Genomic DNA, 25561 nt, shown 5'->3' with positions numbered 1-25561 from the left:
CATGAAAAGCAAAAACCTGTTTAATACCATACTTGCTCTGAAAGAAAGAAGCCTCCTGCCATACTGTATAGCAAATCGGGGACTAGTGGAATGTATAATTACAACAGGGGTGAAATTTTGAGATAACTGTGAAGTTTTCCACATGTGCCTGAAATTACCTCTTCATCCCCTCTATGTATACTTATACTCTGGAGGTACTTTAAACCCATAAAAAAAGTTCACTTTCCACTTAACACCACATATTTTATAGAGAAAAATTTTGTTGCATAGACATCCTTCATAATCTCTTTCCTCGCCCTCATAAATACTTTGTCTTTCTACAAAAGAGCCCAAAACTCACTCTGACTCTGCTGGAAAGTATTTGGGAATGTTTAAAGTAGAGATGACTTTAGCTAATGAAGAATGTAGAAGCTCTACACAGTTTTCCTATTTGGAGGAGAAATCTGGCTTTAGATCTGTACATACTAGGTTTCCAGCATGCCTACACTTATGATCTTCTGTTGGGTGGCACTGTGCCCATTCTCAGACACATAATACAAGTTTCAAGGAGGAACAGGCACCAGCCAAAGTGGAGCTGACAAGGATAGCCTTCACATCAGAAGATAGCCCTTACAATAAGATGAGTCAATTAGCATTATACAGCTCTGCAACATGGTACCTCTGTGATCAGTTAAGTCTCTTTTCTGTGGGTCAGAAGTAGAGGTTGACAGAAATAGCTGAAAGTGCTAATGGGCATCTCCCTCCAATGCCTTCTGATGATGCCTTCTGAACTAGTTTCTCTCTGGTGCCCCACTATGCTCTGTTTTCTCTTGGATATCTTGTAAACAGCAGGGAAATTGGTGAAAACCTGTTTTGCTGTAAATACAGAAGTTGCAGCCCACTTCATTGTAGCTCTCTGCTCTTGAGTTACTTCTGTGTTCCTCCTAAGACTCCTTACCAAACAAGCAACCTATAGGAATGCTTGCATCATGGATAAGAAGGTACTGTTTCATACATATGGAAAAGCAACCTGATTCCCTAAAACTTGGAAAGAAGAACTAATGAGTCATGCTTTAGGAATCTCTTGAGTTGGCTACCAGTGACAGAGCTGCTTCCTACGTACTTCACACACAGGAGACATGAGTTGCACACTTGGGAAGATGCCTGGCTGAGGGTTTACTGGGAAGGAAATCACAGCTGACTGGACCTTGAGGTTATTCCAGAATAACATATGTGGATTGTTTTGAAAATTATAAACTCCACATTGTGGAAAGGGCATTGGAAGAGAGAGATCCAGCTACATTAGCTAAGAAATCAGCTTTTCATTAATTAAGCATTATTGATTTGTTTACTTTGTTTTTACTCTGAAAGGGTTACTTTATCTTAAGTTGGGTGACGACATTGACCTTACCTAGACTGGAAAAACTGTGGGGAAATAAATATTAAAATGTATATGGTAAAAGAAGTAAATTTTTTATGTCTGCATGTGGTTTTTATGACAATGAGGCTATGGACTCAGGAAAAAAATGGAAATGACAACAGTAAAAAGTTTTTCTTTCTGAAGATAGTATAAAGAAAGTGTGCCAACAGCTCAGTAACATGAAGCTCAGGCACCTTAAACATTTGGGTTTGGATGTTGATGTCTTCATAGTGCTTATTCTGGTGGTTTGAAACTTAAGGATCTGCTGAGCTGGGAGGACTTCTTCCTTTGATTTTCTGGTTCTGTCTTCTTTGAAAATTGTGTGAAAACAATTTCCTGAATTATAACAGTTCTTCCATTATTGGGAGGAACACATAAGACAGACATAAAATAAGATGCAGTAAAATAATTCTTGAATTGAGTTTTCATAACATTTATTCTTTCAATGCAGTTGTCGTTTTTTTTTTTTTTTTTTTCCAAAGTAGTCCCTCTGAATTTCAAAGTAAAATATCTTCAGATCTAGAAGTATCAGTAAGAAGATCCAAATATTTTTGTGATTCTCTTTGATTCTGATTTGCTGCATGAACCCAGGAAAGAAACTACATTCAGGGAGTAATTTCTCGACTCTTATGTGACAAACCATAGGCTCTAATACCCTGGTTTATTTCTGACTTTCAAGCTCTTGGTATGCAAACTCAACCTTGATCTCACTTTCCTCTTAATAAAGACAAAAACCCTAAATAAACAATTTTCTGCTTCACTCCAGAGTTGTAGCAAGGCTGAGTTTATGAGTTTAAACATCTTACTCAAAGTACAAAGGTATCATACTTTTTTTTTTTTTTTTTTTTTTTTTACTGTCAATGAAATCTTGCTTCCCAGATGAGTGGCTGCCTCATCTACCTACCTACCTACCTAACTACCTACTTACCTACCTACCTACCTACCTACATAACTCTCTTTTCTCTGTCTCAAAAAATGCCAGAAATAATCTTCTGAAACTTCTTGAAGTATCTGTTTGAACAAGAAAGAAAAGAGTATTCTGGGTACTTGACAACATTCAACCTGATATGCCAGAAGGTCCTTTCTCTCAACAATTCCTCTTTTAGAATTCGGTTTGACATGTTTACAATTTTCTCACAGCTGTGATGTACCGTGTTCACTACCATGTGGTATCCCATCATCTGATTTTATTCACATACCTGAGTAGGTATCTCTCAGTGACAAAAGTCCGATGACCAGCACGACTTTTGATGAAACTGGGCCTGACTCAAATAACACCCAGCTTGTGATGTGCCAGGGAAAAGGCTGACACTTAGAGCTTCATGTTTTCACACTTGTCATAATTTTTTAAAACCCACCACACCCATATATTTTACTTTTTGACAAATTAATATTCTTGATTGCTCACACTTGATTAACATGCAGTGCCTACTGGAGCACTAACCTTTTTAGGAAGAACAGAGGGAAAAAAAATCGTGAGCTGTCAGAACTAACAATGCACTTATGAATTTATAATTGAAATATTGAAAGGCATCAAAAAAGAATTTAAAATTATTTACTAATTATTTCAGCTAGAAAAATAATTATAGCAATTTGTTGAAGGTTGCTTTAAAGCAGAGGTTTCTTTAAAAAAGTTTTCCAGTTGACTGAGAGTAACTTGAAAGAAATTCACAGCAGTCTTTGCATTACAATTAAGGAAGGAGACATTATGTAACATGGCAAAAAATGACAGTTCTGAGTTACTTTAGTAGTTTTTCTGAAGTGGACTGCAGCTGGATGGGCATTGCGTGTGTTTTTTGTGTCTGGTTTACATATATGGTTTTGATGAACTCTAATCAAACTATGCTGTCAGTCAAACTTGTGGGTAATCAGCAAAATTATGCCAGATACTAGTATCTTGTGATATTGACAACTTCGTGTCAGGTTGTAGTTAGAAGACATATACAAAAATGGATAAAACTGGAGAATTAACACACACACACACACCCCTCCAAACCCACACAGAAGGGTGATTCTGACTTACCAAGTCTGACAATAGCCTTGGATCTAGAAAGGTCTTTCTGTTTCACGGTTCATTTCCCTTTTCCTTTCTCCTTTAACCAGAAGTCCTCACTGTTAATCATGATCATAATGAATTGGAGGTGTGTTTTTTGATTTGATTTTGAAATTCAGAGAAAATAATTTTTTTTCTTTTCTTAATGAGAAATTGAGCAATGTTCTCATTCATTTCTGGATATAAGAGTAGAATTCAGATAAAGGTTCAGACATTTACAGATATGTGACACAATGTCAGTCCAGATGGGGACCATTTTAGAAAAATCATTAAAGCAACTTAGAATATTCCAATTCTGCCAGATATGAGGACTGTTTTCTCTCTAATTATAATGTGAAGACTGTTGTTAACACCTTTAACCTCTGAGCCAGGCATCTAAGCTCCCATTATAATACAGGGAGATTTAGTAGAGTCAGCCAACAGAGTTTAGAGAGCTATTTACCCGACCAAATGTTAGTGCTTGCTTTTAGAGGAAACGAACAGCTCTCTAGAGTCCGTATCTGTCCTGCCCAGATCTCTGCTGGCTACCATCAAAGGTTAAATTTCTGGCTGGTGTCTATAGCTAAATTTAGGTGCCTAAATCTTTAGCTAAATTGTCTGAATTTGGGAACCTGCAATGTGTTCAACATTTATTTGCACAATAGACATGCTGACATAAAATATTCGAAAAATCACTTTTCCTTGCAGAATACACCATTTTTTCTGAACATAAGTAAAGGGGGTTTTGGTAACATCAGAGACTCCCAGATAGAGAATGGGAGCTGTTTTGCTCAGCAATGTTTGCAGACATTACTGAAGAGTCCCTGTTTCAGTCACCTGTCACCTACATAAGCCAATGCTGTAAGTAGATCATAGAATCATAGAATTATATGAGTTGGAAGGGACCTTAAAGATCACCTAGTTCCAACCCCCTTGACATGGGAAGGGGCACCTTCCGCCAGACCAGGTTGCTCGAAGCCCCGTCCAACCTGGCCTTGAACCCTTCCAGGGAAGGGGCAGCCACAGCTTCTCTGGGCAACCTGTGCCAGTGTCTCACCACCCTCACAAGAAATAATTTCTTCCTTATAACTAATCTAAATCTACCCTCTTTCAGTTTAAAACTGTTACCTCTCATCCTATCACTACACTCCCTGATAAAGGGTCCCTCCCCATCTTTCCTGTAGGCCCCCTTTAAGTCCTGGAAGGCCGCTATAAGGTCTCACTTGAGCCTTCTCTTCTCTAGACTGAACAACCCCAACTCCTTCAGCCTGTCCTCATAGGAGAGGTGCTCCATATGCCCTGATCATCTTTGTGGCCTCCTCTGTACCTGCTTGATCAGGTCTATGTTGTCCCTATTCAATGTTGGGGGAGGTTTCAATATGATCCCAAGAACCAGATTAAGAAACAAACAAGGGCAAATGCCGTACACTAGAAACAACTTTTATTATCAAAAGTAAAAGAAAAAGAGGTAGAGATAGGATATGGAAGGAAAGGGCAAAAATCAAGCAAGCAGTTGGGATAAGGTTGCAAGGATAGTCACCACCATGGATCCATAGCGTCCTGGGGGTCCAAGTCTCTTGGTGCTTTGGTGGTGGAGGATCCTACAGGGCTACTCTCTACAGCCCTTCTTATCCCCATTTGTGGCTGCGGTTTCTCTAACAATGACACGAGAACGCAGTTACTCCGCATTCCTGCATTTACGCCAGGATGTTCTTCTCAAATATCTTGCAGCTGTTCTTGCAAGCAGGCAATTTTTGAGACAAAGAACTTGAGACAAATAGTTCATAGTTCAGTCTCCCACATATGTTCTTTTGTTGGGGGCTCAAAACTGGACACAGTACTGCAGGTGGAGTCTCTCAAGAGGGGAGTATAGGTGGGGAATCACCTCCCTTGACCTGCTGGTCATGCTTTTCTTGATGCAGCTCAGGATACAGCTGGATTTCTGGGCTGTGAGTGCACATTGCTGACTTATAGTCAGTTTTCCATTCACTAATACCCCCATATCCTTCTCCACAGGGCTGCTCTCAATCCACTCATCACCCAGCCTGTATTTGTGTTTGGGATTGCCTCTACCCACGTGCAGGACCTTGCACTTGGCTTTGTTGAACTTCATGAGGTTTGCACAGGCCCACCTCTCAAGCCTGTCCAGGTCCCTCTGGATGGCATCCCTTCCCTCCAGTGTGTTGACCACACCACACAGCTTGGTGTCATTGGCAAACTGTATAAATCTGTATATATGCAAAACTGAAGAGTCAACAAAAAAAAGGGGAACAAGTCTTATATGTTTCTTTCATACTTGAAAAACTTTATTTTTTAATTTATCTGAGCAGTCTGCTGTCTTGTGACTTTTTAAAGGTGGCAAGATGTAAATTTATGAAAATGTCCTGCTTTTATTCTGTCTTCCATTGGAGCTCTTCTTCCACAGGTGAATAAATAATGCTCTTACTTGCCCATTTCTTATTTTCGTCCTTTCTGCTTTCCAACTGTAGAACATTCAGTCACTTCTTTTTTTGTTTTCCTTTTTAACCTGATTCTTACTGGTCTGTTCCTTGGCCTCTTTTTTCTCCATCTACCCACAGGGCTCAATTTGCCTCTCCCAAAAGCAGAAGCACGTAAGTTTGAATACCAACAGCTATTTCCTAAAGGTGAATTTTGCTTACAGATTTAACTTCCCCTCTCAGATCTGTGATGCATCTAATTTTTTTTTTTTAAACTAGAAATTTCCACTGTGTTTTTGAAAACAATGTCAGCACTATCTGCAGAAAAACAATACAGTTTTTTTCTAGTCTGCTGTCTTGTATTTTCAGTTCTCTGTTGTAGCAGTTATTTTTTATTGGATTGCAGTGTAATTGTTCCTCACTGGTACAGTGAAATGTGAAAGTATAATCATCCTGCTGACATTTCATTTTTGGCTGTTTATTAAATAATAGTGTGAAATGTTGGCAATGTGATGCAACATGTCTATTACAGTAAAGGACACTTAAATACATGAAAACAAAAAGAAAAAGAATGTGTGACCTTGCAAAACTCTGAAGAGCACTGTAATGGATATTATTGCTCAAATGCTTGAAAAAGCACATTGTATTACACAAATAACACTGCCAAATATGCTATTGGACTTACACTGAAGCACTGGAACATTTTCCTACGTATTACATGAGTACATGATCAGATTTATGTATTTTCCAAAGACCTCAGTAAACCTGATCATACATGACTAGATTGCTAAATCCTTAGGGAATTATGAATCCCTGAGTTCGATTTTTTGCTTAGCTGCACGTAACTACTGGGAAGAATTGCTGCAGGCCTGCGTCTTTCTCTACTAGGAGGAATAGAGATTGAGGGGGATGATATTACACTGGCCATCAAACTAAACAAGTCTAGCTCTATTTCAGCCAGCTTAGGTGCAATGTCTCCAAGGTGAAAGTAAACTGCAGATCCAAATAAAACAAACATTCAAAATGAAAAGAAATGAAGAGGGAAGCATAGTTCAGGGAACAAAATTTTTTAGTTTGTCAGACATCATAAATGTACAGAATACTTTTCTGAAAGCAGGCATATACTCCATGCTTTAAAAGGAAAATCTGTTTTTCTGAACCTTTGTTCTTATAAGCAACCTTCTTCATTTGAGTATTCCCACTGAAATCAGTGCAGCTTTCACCAGCGGTGAGCAGAGGTGTTTTTAGATTTGACAGCTGAAAGCAGAGCTGGCAGTCAAGAAAAGAGAAGGTGGAAACTTTATTGTAGTCTCAGTTTGGCAGCAGTGTTCAGAGTGTGATGAACTTAACATTTACACACACACCTGAGACAAGTTTTATGCCTCATTATGTCCTTATGGCCAAGGATGTTATCACATCTTTAGGTAACACAGCCTTAGTTATCTTGGTGACTGGTTCAGCTTTAAATCAGCTAAATTCTTTCTCACAAAATATTTCAGATCCAACTTTTCTAATTACATTGCAATCATCTCTTTCATAAAATTATAGGAAAATTTGTAGCCCTTTTCATAAGGAAGTGAGACAAATAACTGGTAGACCATATTTTATAAGAAGTCCTTTGAAGTTTTTGTTAGCTAAAGTATTTGCAAGTACGGAGGGCACTTGTGGCCTGCTTTCTCTAAGTGTAAAAGGCTGAAGGGAGCTTGTTTCATTCTGATAGCTATTATCTGTGAGTTAATATTTTAGACATCAAGCTAGAGTGAGGCCATACAGCTCCTTGGACATGGTACTGTGGTATCAGCTGAGATAACAGTAAGAACTTGATATAAGGGAACTGTTGGGTTTGTCCTCTCCAAGGTGAATATGAACTGAAAGCAACATCCTAACCTGCCACCTTACTTTCTTTTTAGAGCAATTTAAATATGTGCACATCAGTCATACTGTAAGGTAGAAATTGCTCTTCTCTATGTCTTTTCTTTCCCTCTCACATCCATGTAGTAGCTCTGTCTGACTCTGTGGCAAAAAAAACCAAAAAAACAAACAAACAAAAAAAAACCAAAAACCAAAACCAACCAAATTTGAATTTTAGCTGGAATAATGCATTTATATTATAGGTACTTCCTATGCATCATCACTAGAAGAATGGACATGGACTGGGACAAATGATACACCAACTTATGGGTCAGGTTTAGAGGGCAGAGTGACACAGGCAATGGTGCTGTGGAAATCCACTACAGACCTCCTGAAAAAGATGGGGCCTCATGTTCTCAGGGCCTGGTCCTTATGTGGGACTTTAAACATCCCATTATCTGCTGGAGGAAGAACACAGCAGGGCACAGGCAATCCAGAAAGTTGCTGGACAAAGTTGATGACAACTTCCTGACACAGGTAGTCAAGGAACCAATGAGAGGAGATGGGCCTCATGCTTACAAACAAAGCAGGACTGGTCAGGAATGTGAAAATCAGAGGCAGTCTTGGCTACAGTGACTATGACTGTTGGAGTTCAGGATTCTGAGAAAGAAACCAAGCAAATAGCAAGATCACAACCCTGGACTTCAGGAGACCAGTCTTTGGCCTGTTTGGGGATTTGATTGAAAGAATTCCATGTAATAAGACCCTAGGAAGAAGACAATCCTTAACAGCTGGTTGATTTTCAAAGATTGTTTCATCCAGGCTCAAATTTCATCCATCCCAATATGTACAAAAGTCCAGCAAAGGCAGCAGCAGGTCTGCATGCATGAACAGGGATCTCTTAACAAAACTCAAACACAAAAAAGCAAGCATACAAGATGTGGAAGCAGGAAGAGGTGACACAGAAGAGATATAGAGATACTGTCCAAGAGTGCACAGATAAGGTTAGGAAAGCCCAAGCCCACTTGGAGCTGAAACTGTAAGGGACATAAAGGTCAAGAAAAGTTTTTACAGGTACCTCAAGATCAAAAGGAAGATGAGGGAAAATGTGAGCTTGCTTCCAAATGGGGCAGAAGACATGAAAAATGCCAAGGCACACAATGCCTTGTTTGTTTTAGTCTTTACTGGTAAGATTTTCCTTCAGGAATGCCAGACCCTTGAAACCAATGAGGAAATCTGAAGCAAGATGTCAGTTTGGGAAACATTTAAACAAAGCTGGACATATGCAAGTCACTGGAACCTTATGGTATACACTCAAAAGTGTTGTGGGACCTGGCTGATGTCATTGTGAGGCTGCTTTCAATTATCTTTGAAAAAGGCTCTGGTGGTCAGGGAAGGTTTTGGGGAACAGACAGAAAACAAATGCCACTCCTACCTTCAAGGAAGGCAAGAAGAAGAATCCAGGGAACTACAGCCTGGACAGCCTCACCTCAGTCCTGGAATAAACCTGGAAACTTTTCCAAACATGTGAAAGACAGGAAGGTGATTTGGAGTAGTCATCATGGAAATCCAAGAGAAATCAGACCTTAGCATTATAATCACCTCCTGTAGTGAAAATGACTAGCTTGGTGGATGAGCAGGAAACAGTGGATGTTGTTTTTTGTGACAGTAGCAAGGCTTTTTACCATTTCCTATAACATCGTCACAGACTAACTGATTCTGTCATATGTATGGAATATACAGATTTTGAGCTTTAGTGAATGGAGTTTCGTTTATGTGCTTCTTATTGGATGTGTTCCCTCCTCATGATTCTCAGGTTAGGAAAAGATGTAACACTTTTCTCTCTAGCCTGATGGAAAGCAATGGGATTACACCAGGGTTCCATGTGTCAGCACTTACCAAATTAACTCAAGAAAGGATTCAAATTGCTTTCCTTGCATTAAATTTGCAGATGTGAAGATCTGTAATAGTCTCGATTTGCTTTTTTGAAAACTGATTCATTTGAGAAAATGATTAGTTACAGATCTCAGAGCCTAAATGTAGACACCCATCTTTTTAAAGTTTTGGCCATGGTTTAGGCTTCTATTTATGCTTAATTCTCCTTTCTTTCTTATAGTATTTTAAAGCATATGGCTGAAGTTATTCTGCATCTTGCTAAATGTGTCATCCAAGCAACTCTGACACTTAAAATGTTAAACGGATGGTAGTCTTCTATTTGAAAAGTAGGAATATGACATTGTGCAACTCTTGGTTTCTTAGATGCTGCTAAGTGTATGCAAAGTATTGTGATTTGATGGGAATTTCAATTTGCCATAACCATGCATGAGTGAGAAAATATAAACAGATGGGTCACCTTGTGATAACTAGGAATAAAATAACAAATGGAAGAGTTATTCTACTTTTATAGAACTATAACTGAGAGCAGAAATTGACTATTAGGACATTTGCTGTCAAGCTGGATCCTGGCCAATTGCATTTCAGTTCCTAACTGTATGACATACTGTGTGGATCAATATATGGAGCTACTGAAACTCACTTCTCATAAATTATGTCTTATATCCATCCCCACCTGCTCTCCCTGTAGTATCTCCAGGTTCTCAGTGTTTCTTGAATTACTATGATACCATCTAGCTTATCAAAAGTCCACTATCTCTCTTGATTCCCTTACCCCCCTATCATTCTCTTACTGCTGTGTTCCCTGTCTGTTTTCTGTTTTCAAGGGAAGAAACGATTAAGTCCAGTGGCTAGGTTGGAATTACAAGTGTTAACTGGCCATCAGGTGCTCATGTCAAGTTGGTCAGGTCAGTTGTCTATTATCTCTCCAAATGGATAAACACTGAATTCTGCTTTCCTTTTCCTCATTATCAACCATTTGTTGATTTTCACAAAACTTGTTGGTCATGGGTTCTCATGTGATGCCTCTCCCAGTTTAGTTGAAATTAGCCAGCAGGTTTAAAGGTTATAATTGGGATGGGATAAGATATTGTATTCCCATAGCACAAGTGATCATATAAAGATGATTTCCATGAGTAGAAAGGATAAACAAAGCATAGAAAAGCAAAGGAAAAAAAAATAAAAAAGAATAGCTACATATTTTGAATCCTAGCTTTTCACCACAGAGGGCTAGATAAAATGTAATATTTTTGTTTGTTTAGGTCTTTTTTTTTTTTTCATTTTTGATGTTGTGTGGTGTTATGGAAGAAAAATGACCATTAGTAGGATTCATGTCATCTGGATTAGATGTTTAAACTCAAATGTCTATGCTACTCCATGATCAGTGGAAAGAAGGATATTTGAAAGAAGATCCATTTTATTCTGTGGTAGGTCAAATGAATCTTATGTTGATGTTCAACTCTCACAGAGTAAAGTTAGCTAACAAGAATCACCTCAAGTAAGGCTGAAGTATTTCAATCTGATATGTTTATTTAAACATAAAAAAAATCTATTTTATTCTAAGGGTGATCGAACAGTGGAACAGGCTTTCCAGAGATGTTTTGGGATCTCCATCCTTAGACACATTCAAAATAAGGCTGGATATAACACTGAGCAACCTGCTCTAATTGACTCTACTTTGAGCGGGGTGGTTGGACTAGATCACCTCCAGAGGGGTCTTTCAATTTCAACCATGCTGTGATTATATGATTTTGATATCTTTTGCTACCAAACATTTGTCTAAGAAAATAGATGATACTGACTGATGTACCTGCACCTTGCAATGCTTCTTTCAAACTCATTATCTATTCTTCTGCCAGGTTTAGTGCTCAGGCAGTAAAAAAAATCTATATAATTTGTATTCATGTCCTAACATCATACAGAGTTGATTGTCTTGAGAAGATGATGTTTACCGATGATTTCCTAAGTGTTCTCACAACTAATAGGAATGTGTAGTGGAGCACACAACAACTTTGCAGTAGACTTTTAAACAACATTTTAAAGCTGAAAGACTCAATGTTTTCGTTGCCTCAACTTCTCCAAGGCCTCCTGTGAAGGGGTTCAGGGAGGAGGAGAATGACCAACAACAGAGCAAGACTGAGTTAGGGAATGCTTGCAAGTACTTACATTCATTGAACTCAATAGGCTGTATCCAACGGTGCTGAGAGAGCTGACAAAGTCCTGGCAAGGCTGCTCTCTGTCATCTCTGAAAAATCAATGACCAGAGGAAGGCAGATTTTGCACTCACATTCAGAACAGGCCAACAGATTAACCACAGTAACTACAAGTTCAGGTTGGTCTGCCTCATCTCAGACTGTGGGAAAATCACAGAGTAAGCCCTCCCGGAGGATGTTGTGGGGCACATGGAGGACAAGAAGATAACTGGGAAAAGTCAGCATGGATTTGACAAGGATAAATCATGCCTAACCAGACTGATTATCTTCTACAATAAAATGATTCTATAGTCAGTGGATCACTATGAAAACACAAGATAGTAGTAAAATTGAAGTTCTGATTATTTATTTGGACAAATGTAAACTCAAATAAAGATGAGGCTGCTGAAGAGCTTGTTGTCTATTAGGAATCACTTTTTGGAACACATTCATATTTCATTATGGAATTTATAACTTCACATAACTATGACCTGAGGAAGTCTGGTAAAAATATACTATGTCTTTTTTTTTTTTTTTTCTTTTCAGAATAGGAACTATTTGAGTTATTTTGGGCTTAATTCTAAGTATGCTGGCATAGCTCGAATACGACCACTTTTATTGCAGGTAATAGAAAGCACTGAACCCTGAGGTGATTATCAGTCAGTGCTAGGAACTTCTGAGGAACAAATTGCCATAATCTAAACCCAGCAGATCTGCTTCTCTTCCTATCTCCTCCTGACACTCCCACAGAGTGGGCTTTTACCCCTCCAGGTCAAAGGCTTGGAAGCAGAGAAAAAGCTTCTCCTCTACTGATCCTCTCCTCTCTTCCTCCTCATATAAATTAGCATACCTAACCACCTAAACCCAGATAAATTGCTTATCTACATTTTCCATTCTCGGTTTAAGCCTTGTGGTTAAGATGTACATATACACTAAACACTTTCAAGATTCATTCCTTCAGGGAAAAAGACAGAATGGGATAACATTATTTTTTTTTCATGAGTAGATTGGATTGACTTGCATGTAATGTAGCTTGAAGCCTTTCTCTAACTCTCAGATGAGAACACTGAATTAAGCCTCTGATCTTTGCTCATCACATTAAGTCCATGTGTTCACCAAAACTGGACCGACTAATTTGTCTTTAAATCAATTTTATTTCCTGCCTAGATCTTTCTACATGATCCATTACTCCATTTTCATTTTAATATTATTTCTAGTGGGACTTAATGCTAAAGAAATGCTTGTGAAATTAAAACCTCTGCAGCAAAATTCTTTGTCAGTGTAACTCTTTCATTGGCAATGGATTCATTTAGTCCCGCTTTAAAAACTCCCATTACTCAGGTATTCATTTTATATCTATACTTATGTATATCTAAAATGACATGAAAATAAAAAAAAAAAACCACTTAGATCAATGGAAAAATGACAGCCAAAGAATTAATGACTGATGTAGAGAACAGTGCAATTATTTGAAATGCCAAATGAATAAAAGCTCAGAGACCTACCATGAAGACACATCATGTTTGTCTCTTCTTTAGACTTGTAGTCTAGTAATACAATACTGCCACTGCTATTAACAGGCCACAGGGTTTGTACTGAGTTGGCAAGGCTTTGTCTCAACTTTTCTTGATCTGCCTAGAGCTTTGTTTTCATTTAGTCACAACAATTTTTCTAATGATCAACTAGTCATGTCTAACTTGTTTTACTGTTGCTTATCTGTATATTGTACAATCATAATTTTTTATGTAAATAGTAGCAAATAGACATTATATATATAATGAAATATTTATAACTGTGACTTAGTAATGTAGTGTGGAGAAATTTCAGTCTGTTAGATAGCAGAGATCTGGAAAAAATGTGTTTGCAGGATGCAGTGGAGAGGACTGAAAGCATGAGATGATAAGAGATGGGCTACAGGCTTTGTACTAGAGATCTCATGGCTCTAATGCAATGGGGTGTCTCACCAGTGGCTATTTAAAGAAATGTAGATGTACATCTGGACCAAACTGGATTTAGGGGTAACAAGGAACGAGTGCCCAACATGTAAAATGCACCATATACAGTAAATTCATGTGTAAACATGGCATTGTGGGACCAATGAAGAAAAAGAGAATGTATTGGTGAGCTAACAATCATATGAAGATGACCCCACGTGGATCCTGGAGTGAAGAAAGAAAAACCATCAGCACTCCTCCTGGTGAAGGACTTTGGATGCTGACAACTTGCTGAATTCATGCCACCTCCACCAGACTGAAGCTATCAATCTATGAGTCAGAGGGGCAGTGGTAGCATGGACAGAGCACCAGGAAGAGGCATCCTGTTACACACATGGAAATATGTTGATAACAGTTGCAGCTGCATTATTATTGTTACTGAGATTTTTTTTCTTGCATAATAATATGCCTTGTTTTTAATTTCTAAAAGTTATCTTTTTTTGTTGGAACTGGCAGCCTATCTCTTCACTAGTTTATATTAAGACAGAACAACTCATCTAAACTCTTATCTGCAAGAAGAGAAGACTAGATTCAGTGGCCCCCAAAGTCTAATCTAGTTCTTTGTTCTCCTTTGTTTAATTTAATATAATGTTGTGAAAGGAGCTTCTAGGTGATGATGATTCATATCACTCAAAGTCTTTTGTGTAGAAAGTGAGCTTTACTCAAACTCATTTGACAAAATCTCAGTATAATGGTGCTGTGGGCTCTGAGGCAAACAGCAAGAAACATAAAAGGTGGCCTCCCTCAGCTTTAATACCCGCATTTGAGCTGCAAATATTTAATCATTGCTTTAATGCTGTTTTTAACCATTACCATTCTGGAAAAAATGTATAATTCTAAATAAACTAGTTTAAATTAGGAACTAACCTCAGCGCTACCACTGCACTGCCTTTGGTCCAGACAGAATACTCTCCAGACAGAACTTAGTCCACACCTTAGCATGCTACCAAGTATAGTCCCATGAATCCTTGGTACCTGCACCACCAAACCCTCCCTTACCCCAGTGCATAAAAATCACGCTGTCTACAAATCCTGGCTACAAAGCCCCCAAAAGGGCCATGTGAGAAAGGACCCTGGCTTGCCATGTTTGCCTGACAGCCATGTGATAATGCAATGGAGGCAGATGGGATATCTGGTGGACAGACCGAGCACAGTTGTCCCAGACAAACTCCAGAAGAGTGTTTGGTTTTGTCCACAGTAATGTGTCGTGCAGACCCAATATGTGTCTTCTAGTGTTTCCCAGAGAATATCTGGGTGCCTGGGCAAAGCTTCTGTCCCCACTGCAGCTGAACAGCATCTTTGGACCTCAGTATGGGCTGGGAGTGAAAGTATACATGTGCCCGAGTCAGTGATTTTTCCTGTAGCTGGACACTAACAGTTCAGGTCATGACATCTGCTGTGGGAGGTCAGGAATAGCCTTTACCTTAAGCAAAATTTCTTTGCTTTGATTTCAGTAAAGAAGATCATAAGTCGTGGGGGACACTTCTGTATACACTTCCTTATTTTACATTTCTTTGCTGCTCATGTCAGTTCTGCAGCAAAAAAATGACCTTCGGAAAACACTTCCAACTTGGCTTGGATGGAAGCAACTTTGTACTTTTAAGTTGCAGAAATTAGAATCATTTTGTTTGTGAGAGTGAGATAGAAGGAAGAATGAAAGTCAGCATGTTTCTAATGAATGAGGATGCATCAGAACTAAAACTACTGTGAAATAATACAGAAGTTGCATCTAATATTTCTTTAAATCTACAGTCACAGCCAGTGCCACTGAAAGATGGGACTCAACAGTGTGAAGAAGCATGTTTTCCTAGAGGGAATGAACTACTGTAGAACATGACATCTGTACTCTCTGTTGCAACTGCTTTATGCATATATTCCCACCTTCTGTCCAACATTTATCTACTTATTCATCTGTCTGACATTATCACCTGCCAGCACTTTGGATAGCAGGACTGTCAGTGTAGCTTTTTCCTCTGGTGTCTAGTACAGTAGCTCTTGTTTGTTTAGTACAGTAGTTTAGCATTCCTCGCTACCGCTAATAATAGAAATAGTAATGTATTATTTATAATAGAAGTTAGGAATCCTGAATAGTAGTAGCATTTAATTATGACCAGCCACTGAACTAAACACCCTGTGTTCTGACAATCTATGATGTGGTGGTACAGAGATTCAAGTGGGAGAAAAAAAGGCACAGAGGCTGTGAACATCTATTAGACCAGTATATAAATGACAAAGGCAAAGGCGTTTTTGTTTTTTTTTTTTTTTTCACTGCTGTTGAACACCAGTTGAGAGATAGAGTTACGTTTTTCATGGGACAAATTAATTTTATGAATCATTCTTCCTTCATGGATCACAATTTAATGAGCGTGCCAGTCAGGTCTGCTTTAAGAAATAAACTATTTTCTATGCTGATCAGTACTAACAGGGCTGAGGGATCAGCATGCAATATATAGAAGATAGTATGTAATATCTAGGAAGTGGGTATTGCAGGACATAAATTTCTGTGAGAGTGCAGGCCTAGGGCTCTGCTCAGAGGCACACCTCTAACTGGGCCTGTCTCATTCCAGGTCAAATTTCCTCCTATCATTTGTAGAACATGATATCATTTCACACATTCACTGGTATCAAGGTCATATTTCCAGAAGTCTTTTTTTTATCAGTCTGCAAGCTCTTGGCTTTGCATGCTGTTTTACTCCCATCTGAAAACAAATCTGGCTTTTCCAGTCCCCAGCTTTTCTGGTGAATTCCTGAAAGCCTGCTTTTTTCTGCCCAGTGTAGGTGCTTCCAAAAGGATCCAGTTCTTCAGCTACAATAAGCTTGTAGCTTATTAAAAGAGCTTGAGTTAACTCTTAAATTATCCTTTTTCGTTTTTCCTGCACTTCTTTTGGAGAGAAACTGAAGGGACTCTGGAAGCTAACCCATCATCTTCAGTTGCTAAAATTCAGGTAGAAGTTTCAAGAAGTGGAACTTTAAAGCAATGAACACCTACTGTATTTTGAAACAGAAAGCTCATTGCTGACCAAGAGAGAAGAAGAGGAAGAAAAGAATTCTTCCCAGCTTCCTGCTCACATTTTTGGGTGAGCTGGAGCTAAAAGCTGGGTCAAACAATAGTTGTCTAATCCCAGGGTAAAGCCCCATGATTCACACACCAAATTAGACTTTGAACTCACCCAGAAACAATTATCATTTATATGCTGGTGGTAGGTAAATCTTTCCTTTTTTCTTTTCAGTTCTTGCCTTGACACTGAAAAGTCCCTCGTATAGACATCCGACAGCTAAACCTGTGTTATAAAGCTACACTTCACCGGTATGATAGGAGGCAGATGGTTTCCTTAACAACTTCAGAGCAAATTTTAGAGCAATTTCTCCCCACTCTGGTACATTTCAGTATAACATTCAGCACCTGCTGGCTGGAAAACTATATTGTGGCCACTTAAACTGACTAGGCATAATCAGAAGAAAAAAATAAAGCTGACCCAAACCTAATTCTTCAGTCAACAAGCTCATGCACTGAGGTGCCTCAGATATAACCTCAAAGCTCTCTTAATCTCCAGTTCTCTAATGTTCTCGGATGAAGCAGTTCCTAGACTGAAGGGATGACAAATCCCTCTGTCATGTCCTTGGTTGTGCCTGCAGTAGAAGATGTTTCTGACTAGAATTTTGTGTTTGGACATCTATTTCCTGAAAGTCAAAAGGAATTTAAAGGCAGTAGAAAATTCATCACCTTCTGTCCATATCTCATAGTTAAAACATTAAAGTTTATCTAATAGAATTTCAGTAAAGATGTGAAGTCAAGTGAGACGATCAAACTTTTATCTGCAACCTTCACAGGTAAAATGAAAGAATCATTTGGATTTCAAGGAGCTTTTAATGAAGCCTGATATTCCAAAATTGACCATACAACTTGGATATAACATGTGATATATCTTTTTTTGTTTGTTTGTAGGAAAAATTTGGAAGCATAGCCACTACATGTGTTTTATACTACCGTGTCTGTAGGCATATTAGTAAATCCGCCTTCTCAGACATGAATTTATACAAAAGCAGAAAATTATGCATCTCATGATGCTTGGTAAGGTCAATAAATGTTGTGTATGAAAAAGTCATGAGGTATGCTTGTCAATATAAATGATATCAACAAGGAAAAGTTCCTATTGAAATTCCCTGCACAGTGTTGCATTTGGTTTTGATAAAATGACATCTGAAGCCAGGAAATCCTTAGGAAAGACACTGGTAAAGCACTAACAACTTTCCTTCTTGAAAGTGTACAGCTAAACATGATCATAGACATCTATTTTAGTTAATTTTTTTAATTAACAAGAATTAAGCATGTATAATATAATTTATGCAACAAACATAATAATATTCAAACAAGATTTATTCCTTCCATCTTCACTTGATTAAAAAGGATAAACCTGTGTAGTGTCAAGCTCTCCTATTTATGTTCAAGAGAGAAATAGTCTGTTAGACTAGAAATAGATCTATTATGGGAAATGAAGCCCAGAGATAAGGCTCTGTCCCGTACATAAAGTAACCTTGTAATGAGCTCTCACTGCTGAAAAAAATATTTATAAATTCTATAAAATATTCATTCAGATTTTTTGGTGCTTTTCCTCAGGATTTCAATCTGTCTGTTAATCAGAATTTGTCGGAATTGCATTGGAGAAAACAAACATCCAGTGCTGTCAGGGCTGGGGTAATGAGCTAAGATAAACATGTGTTGTGAGGTGCGAAAGAGAGGACTTTTTTCCCTTTCAAACACAAACATCACTGGAAACCCTGGGTGCCATATGCCAACATCTGGGTATATAAGTGATATATCCAAACATGTATACATGTGTGGTTTTGAAATTTTAATTAATCTGCTTCAGAGAAAGCTCTCACTTGGAAGATTCAGAGAACAAAAGCCAAAACTGTTGTGCAGATTTTAATTTGACTGTTCAATTTCATGTGATGTCCACATATCTCTCTGCTTTACTTACCTGCACTTTTTGGTTATTTTACACAGTGAGAAAGGTACGTACAAATAGCTCTCTCAGTCTTGGTTAGCCTGATGCTACCGAAGTGGAATTAAAAATTAGCTCTGCTATAAACTTTTCAGAGGAAACTTACCTATACCAGCTACTCCAGTTTTGACATATTTTGGAGAAAACTCATTATCTTTTGTATAGGAATATACTATACCAGAGTGCAAGCATAAGACAGCGTGTATTTTTTTAAAGAACATTAGAAAGCTATTATTGAATACAAAGAGGTCAGCAGTGGAGTTACAGAAGTAAATAATTAATAAGGAGTTTACTAGGTAGTTAAAAGTCTGTCCTTGAAAGAGAACAGGAAGAAAAGTTGGATGAGAAAAAGGCACAGCTTTATAATTAACACCTATTTCTTTATTAATAATCAAGTGACTGCACAGGAGACATATACTTCTCTGACTACATAGTGTAGTCTTGATTCAAGGATTAATACCCTTGTCTTCTCCAGGATAACAGCCCCCTTATTTTACTTTGCTCAGTTCCTTTTCTTCAGTCCTGCCATTTTGCTTCTCTAACATACAATTTCTATCAAAACACATCTGACACTCACTTGGACTGATTTACAGCAGTATAATTTTTACCACTTCTGAATGTTGACCTTACAGTTGACAATATAACAACCATTATTTTTGTTGCCATCAAAGACTGAAATAGTAATGTCCAGCAAAGAGCATGAGCCTCTGCAGAGGAAAGGATAATTCCCTGGGCTAGGTCTACATCAGGTCAGTTCTGTTTGTGGAAGAGTCACACGCCCCACAGTGATGGTTAGATTGCATATTGGGCTAAGAAATGTCATTGTGCTACGAAAAACCTCAAGGACTACTTGAGGGTACTATTTATTTAAGGGGGAGTTCCCTGTTCTCACTGACATCACAGCAGCACCAGTAACATTAGCAGTGTTGAATCCCTTCAGTAGACTGATGTGGAGCTGCTGCTGGTATTTAACAACATGCCAAATACCTACATGCAAAACATGGTTAATCACTACCGACAGCACATTTACACTTGGGTACCCCATCAAGCTAACTATAGTGAAATGTTAATGTGCTGGTGTCAGTGGGAAATGTATACATGTCCTCAAAGACTGTGTCTTTTTAGACAGTGTGTCTAAAGGCTGTGTGTGTCCTACAGTGCTGGTGCCCCCAGTCATGCAAATGGGGTGGCATGTATGAGTGAACCACCAGTATCCTTGTGCCTGGTAGGCGATATCTGAGCCTCACAGTGACATGAATGCTAGCTGTCATCAAAGCACACAGTCATAGCTGAGAGCTGGGAAATGCTTCAGGAACTCTCAGATTCAAATTAGCCATTGGAGAACCATGCCTGAAGGCAGCTAACAGGCAAAACTAGGATAAGTCTTCAGGAGAAAGCTTCTCCCCTTGACTTTAAACTTTTATTCCCCTTACTGCCAAAAGGAGTACTCCTTCAAGATCTTTAAGATTCTGGAAATTGTCAAAAGCCAAGATGAGGCTAGGAAGTAGTGCAGCACAATGGGAAACATTTGCAGAAGCAAACAGATTTCAGAACCCAAAGTCTTGACAAAGGACACATCACTGGACTGTGTAAATTTAAAAGTTCATGCACATTCCAAGGTTCTAGATAAACTGGTTAGCTGTAGCTATAAATCTTTATATAGTTATATACATATACACTCATACATACACTTTTATATTTTAACTTCCTATCCATAACCATACTCTGCAGTTTTCATGACACTGTTACCCTATCCAAAGATCAGTCTTAATTCTGAAGAGTTTCATTGTCTTGTTTCTGTTTCTCTTTCCTATAAAATTCTTCATCCTTCCAGCAGGCAGAAGTCTCAGACCCATCCATACTTTTACCCTGAATGCCAAGGCATGAGGGGAATATGATAGTCATCCACAGCTGAACATATATATTTGTCTGTATTTCCTGCAGGTTTATTAAATAAGTATCATAGAAATAGTGTGTAATATTTTTTTTTCACAGTTGTCCAATTTCATTAACTGTAAATACAAAATTGTTCATGAATTTGGCTTTGTCCTTCATAGGATTTTAACGTCCATTAGCTTGAAAACAAAATGCACTTCATATTATCCATCTTCCTTGTTGTAATTCTTATGAACACACTGGAGCTACATGAGGAATCAGTTTGTCTTCTTCTATCTTATTTGAAATACAGGTAAACATTCTATTCTATTCTATTTTTCTATTTTATTTTATTCTTTCTATTCTATTCTATTCTATTCTATTCTATTCTATTCTATTCTATTCTATTCTATTCTATTCTGAAATCTCAATGAAATACCAACTTTTTTATTCACAAATGTGGAAACAACCACAGTTTATACTATACATGAAAATCTCAATGTGATTGTGTCAGATATTTGAGATAAGACCATTTCAAGAAGATGTTGAAGGACTCTTTTTTCTCTGACCTAAATAACAGACTTAAGAGGAAAAGTATTAAGTGAATGGTACTAAAACAAGTACTTCAGAAATGCCCTGTGGAAAACAGAAGCTGTAGCCCTAATATTGAGACAATTTCAGTAATCCATTCACTTTTCCTGTTTGCTGAGGTCACTCACCATCTACTTGAACTACTTGGTTGTGTGGCTTTACAAGTCAGTTTGTTTCTCAGTTCAGGAGGAAAAAGTATCTTTTAAAGTTACCAGAGCAACCAGCTCTGAATTGCAGAACATTGTCTAGGCAATACAGATAGTCTTTATTTATATTATTTCTATTTTTATAAAACAACGTATCTTCTAAAATGTGGAGCTATTTTCTCTCATTAATTATGTGTCATTTTAAATTTATTTTAACTAGCATAAAAAAAGAAGACAAGTGAGACTGTTGGCACAAAAAAAAAAAACAGGGTCCAGAATGTCCAAACATACGCTCTGTGGAAGGGGTAGGACTGCAATTTGCATTAATTATACATGCATCTATGGCTGCTTCATCAACTAGTCTTGATCACCCCTCTCCTGGCTCACACTGTCTGAATACTGCTCTTTTCAGCCCTGTGCCTATTCCCACCCCTTCACCAATGCACCCCTACCCTTTCCTCCCCACCACAGGTGTTTCCTGGTCCCTCCATCATTTCAGGACTCATTAAAAAGTCCTGGCTCCTTGTCCATCCCTTTACTCAGCCAGCTTTGAATACTTCCCCACTTCCAACATGTTAAATCTACTCCCTAGTACTTTTCCTTCCCTCTTTCCCACAACTGAAAAACTCACTTTCACTTTCACCCTCTTCCAATTTCATTCATTCACCTGAGCTGCCCTTGCCCCACAGCATCTTTGGGTCTGAGCTGACAACTAAAATCCATCTTCCAACTAATTTTTTACTTCAATTTCTTCCTAATCTCTCTTTCTGTTCATGGTCCCAATTCCTCTTGTCCTCTGCTTCTCTTTCCCATCCCATTCTCTCTATTCTTCATGTGACAATCTACTTTTTCCTCCTCACAACCTATTTTTTTTTTCCTTCTGCTAGCCTCTGGCCTAAAAGAGATACACTTCCCTTAAGTAATATTCCCACAGAGTTTCAGTGAGAAGGGGAAACTGAAGATGTGTAGTCCATTAAAATGTGGTGGAGAGAAGAAGAGACAAAGAAAACAAACCAACAAGCATGCTGAAAAGATGTTCTGCTTGCATATATTTTTAAATCAACTTTGAATGATATTTATGTTGAAAGGGAAAATATGTCATAAAATGAAGGAAAGTTTATATCTATTATGGTTTAAGCCCAGTGGGAAACTGAGCACCACACAGCTGCTTGCTCACTCCTTCCCCCTCAGGGATGGTGAGGAAAAAAATAAAATAAAAGGCTTGGGGATCAAGAAAAGGACAAACAATGATGACTCACCACTTAAAGTGACAGGCAAAAGACGGGCTTGATTGGGGAAGAAAAAGAACACTGATATCATTTGAACACCACCAATACTTAATTTACTAATCAAACAGAGTAGGACAGTGAGAAATACAACCACATTTTAAAAACACCTTCCTCCACCCCTCTCTTCTTCCTGGGCTCAGCCTTGCTCCAAATTTCTCTCCCTCCTCCCCACCATCAGCACAGGGGGTCAGGGCATGGGAGATGTGGTGAGTTTGTCACCTGTTGCCTCTGCTGCTCCTTCCTCCTTGGTGAGAGGACTCCTCACACTCTTTCCCTGATCCAGCATCGAGTCCCTCTCACGGGAGACAGTCCTCCATGAACTTCTCTGACATGAGTCCTTCCAACAGGCTGCAGCTCTTCACAAACTGCTCCAGCGTGGGTCCCTGCCATGGTCTGGAGTCCTCCCAGAAACAGACTGCTCCAGCGTGGGCTTCCCTCAAAGTCCAGGCCTTCTTCAAGAACAGGCACCTGCTCTGGCATGGGGTCCTCCACAGGCTGCAGGTGGTCACCTGGAGAAATCTAACTGACCTAGCCATCATCTGATGTGCTATGATATATCATGGCATAGGCTTTTGCTAGAATGTGTGGAACAATTCCTACAGCAGTCAGCCCTGGTCTCCCAGAAGAGCTCACTACCCTGCCGGGGCTGAGTTTGCACCCCAGTGCTTTCTGCACTGGAAATCTATCCCCTTCTCAGCCAGGATAGTTTCCTATGAGGGAGAATCTGATCATTCTTTTACATTTAATTTGCTTATTCACATTCAGGTTTCCTTTACTTACTTGATTTTCCCTCTTCTATAACTCCTGTTTTCAGATAATTTAGATAAAATTAAACTAAATTATGCCCATAATAAGAGAGTAATTTCTTCAAGGTGATCCTTTCTGGCTCTACTTCAGATATTACAGGGATTGTACATTCACCCACTCATCCACTATCAAACAAAAGACATCATGCTTTCAAAAAAGTTAGTTATAACAAACAAAAAACTTCTATAAATTAACTTAAAACACATTAATTAAAGTACAGCAATTGGAAAATACTGGGTTATTTGCTGTACCACATTAGTTTATTCACCTTAGTGACATCTCATCATCTCAAAACGCACTAGCAGCAAGAAGGAAGGAAGAAAGTTAGATGTTTGTTATAAATATTTGGGTTTTTCTCTGTTGTAGTAGTATTTGGTAGTGAGGACAGGAAGTATAAATTGGTAGCAGTTGCAAAGCTAACTGTACTAAACAATGTAATTTAATGATATAATAATAATACCGAATGATGCCAGAATAATTTGATGATGTAGAACAGACACAAATTTAAAGGCATGATATAAATAGCATTGGAAGTACTGGACATGTATAGGGGAGTAAATAATCAAATATAAATTCCAGGTGTCTGAAAGCTTAATATGCATAAAACAGAGCAGGTAAAATAGAGTGTGAAAACTATTCAAGGATTGACTCTCATGCTGAGATTTTCCAGAGGAAGTGAAAAAAGACAGCAGGGAGAGGGAACTCTGTTCTTGGGTAGAACTGATGGATCCCCCTCCTTCATGATAGTAAAGGAAAGCCATAACTGGGCTGTGCTATGCCAGTGAACCTTCAGTCTGTGCACAAAGAATTCAAGTAGTCTAGAAAAAGATGAAATGAAATAACTGTTCTTTAATTACGTCTGTGTGGAAGCTTGACCTTGACTGGATGTCAGGTGCCCACTCCTCTGTATCACTCCCCTCCTCAGCTGGACAGGGGAGAGAAAATATAGCAAAAGGCATTGGTTGAGATAAGGGCAAGAAGAGATGACTCACTAATTACTTTAATGGACAAAACAGACTCAGCTCAAGGAAAATAACTTAATTTATTACCAATCAAATCAGAGTAGGATAATGAGAAATAAAATTAAATCTTATAAACACCTTCTCCCCACCCCTCCCTTCTTCCCAGGACCATCTTATCTCCCTATTTTCTCTACTTCATCCCTGCCAAGGAGCACAGCGGGACAGGGACTGGGGGTTGTGGCCAGTTCATCACCCCTTGTTTCTGCTGCTCCTTCCTCCTCAGGGGGAGGACTCCTCACACTCTTCCTCTGCTCCAGCGTGGGGTCCCTGCCACAGCAGACAAGCCTCCACAAACTTCTCCAGCGTGAGCCCTTCCCATGGGCTGCAGTTCTTCATGAACTGCTCTGGCAGGTGTTCCCCCCCCGCCACGGGGTGCAGCCCTTCAGGAGCAGACTGCTCCAGCGTGGGGCCCTTTCATGGGGTCACAAGTCCTGCCAGCAAACCTGCTGCAGTGTGGGCTCCTCTCTCCACAGGTCCACAGGTCCTGACAGGTGCCTGCTCCAGCGTGGGCTTCCCACAGGGTCACAGCCTCCTTTGGGCATCCCCCTGCTCCAGCGTGGGGTCCTCCACTGACTGAAGGTGGAGATCTGCTCTACCATTGTCCTCCATGGGTGCAGGGGCACAGCCTGCCTCACCATGGGCTTCACCACGGGCTGCAGGGGAACCTCCAGTGCCTGGAGCACCTCCTCCCCCTCCTTCTTCACTGACCTTGGTGTCTGCAGGTTTGTTTCTCATATATTTTCACTCCTCTCTCTGGCTGCAGTTGCTGCTGTACAGGCTTTTTTCCCCCCTTCTTAAATACATTATCCCAAAGGTGCTACCACTGTCACAGATGGGCTGGGCCTTGGCCAGCGGTGGGTCCATCTTGCAGCCGGCTGGCCTTGGCTCTGTCAGACAGGGGGGCAGCTTCTAGCAGCTTCTCATGGAAGCCACTCCTGTAGCCCCCCACTACCAAAACCTTGCCATGCAAACGCAATACAGTCTGACAAACCAATGTTAACTTTATCCTTCCATTTAATGTTAAAG

General features: G+C 39.2%; 1 long non-coding RNA gene across 1 annotated transcript; it reads right to left on the bottom strand.

Annotated features, from left to right (window-relative positions):
- Positions 1–12534: 12534 nt before the first annotated feature.
- On the bottom strand, positions 12535–24826 carry LOC122153380. The gene is made up of 3 exons (XR_006165275.1): positions 24691–24826; positions 22926–22932; positions 12535–12546 (listed from the first exon to the last, which is right to left on the bottom strand). It is a non-coding gene; the product is annotated as an uncharacterized LOC122153380 (long non-coding RNA).
- Between the last annotated feature and the right edge of the window lie 735 nt (positions 24827–25561).

This window comes from Tyto alba, unplaced genomic scaffold (genome assembly GCF_018691265.1).
Source record: "Tyto alba isolate M040663 unplaced genomic scaffold, T.alba_DEE_v4.0 Super-Scaffold_2, whole genome shotgun sequence".
Taxonomy (NCBI): Eukaryota; Metazoa; Chordata; class Aves; order Strigiformes; family Tytonidae; genus Tyto; species Tyto alba.
Note: the sequence above shows the minus strand (reverse complement) of the source record. Positions and strands in the feature narration are given on the sequence as shown.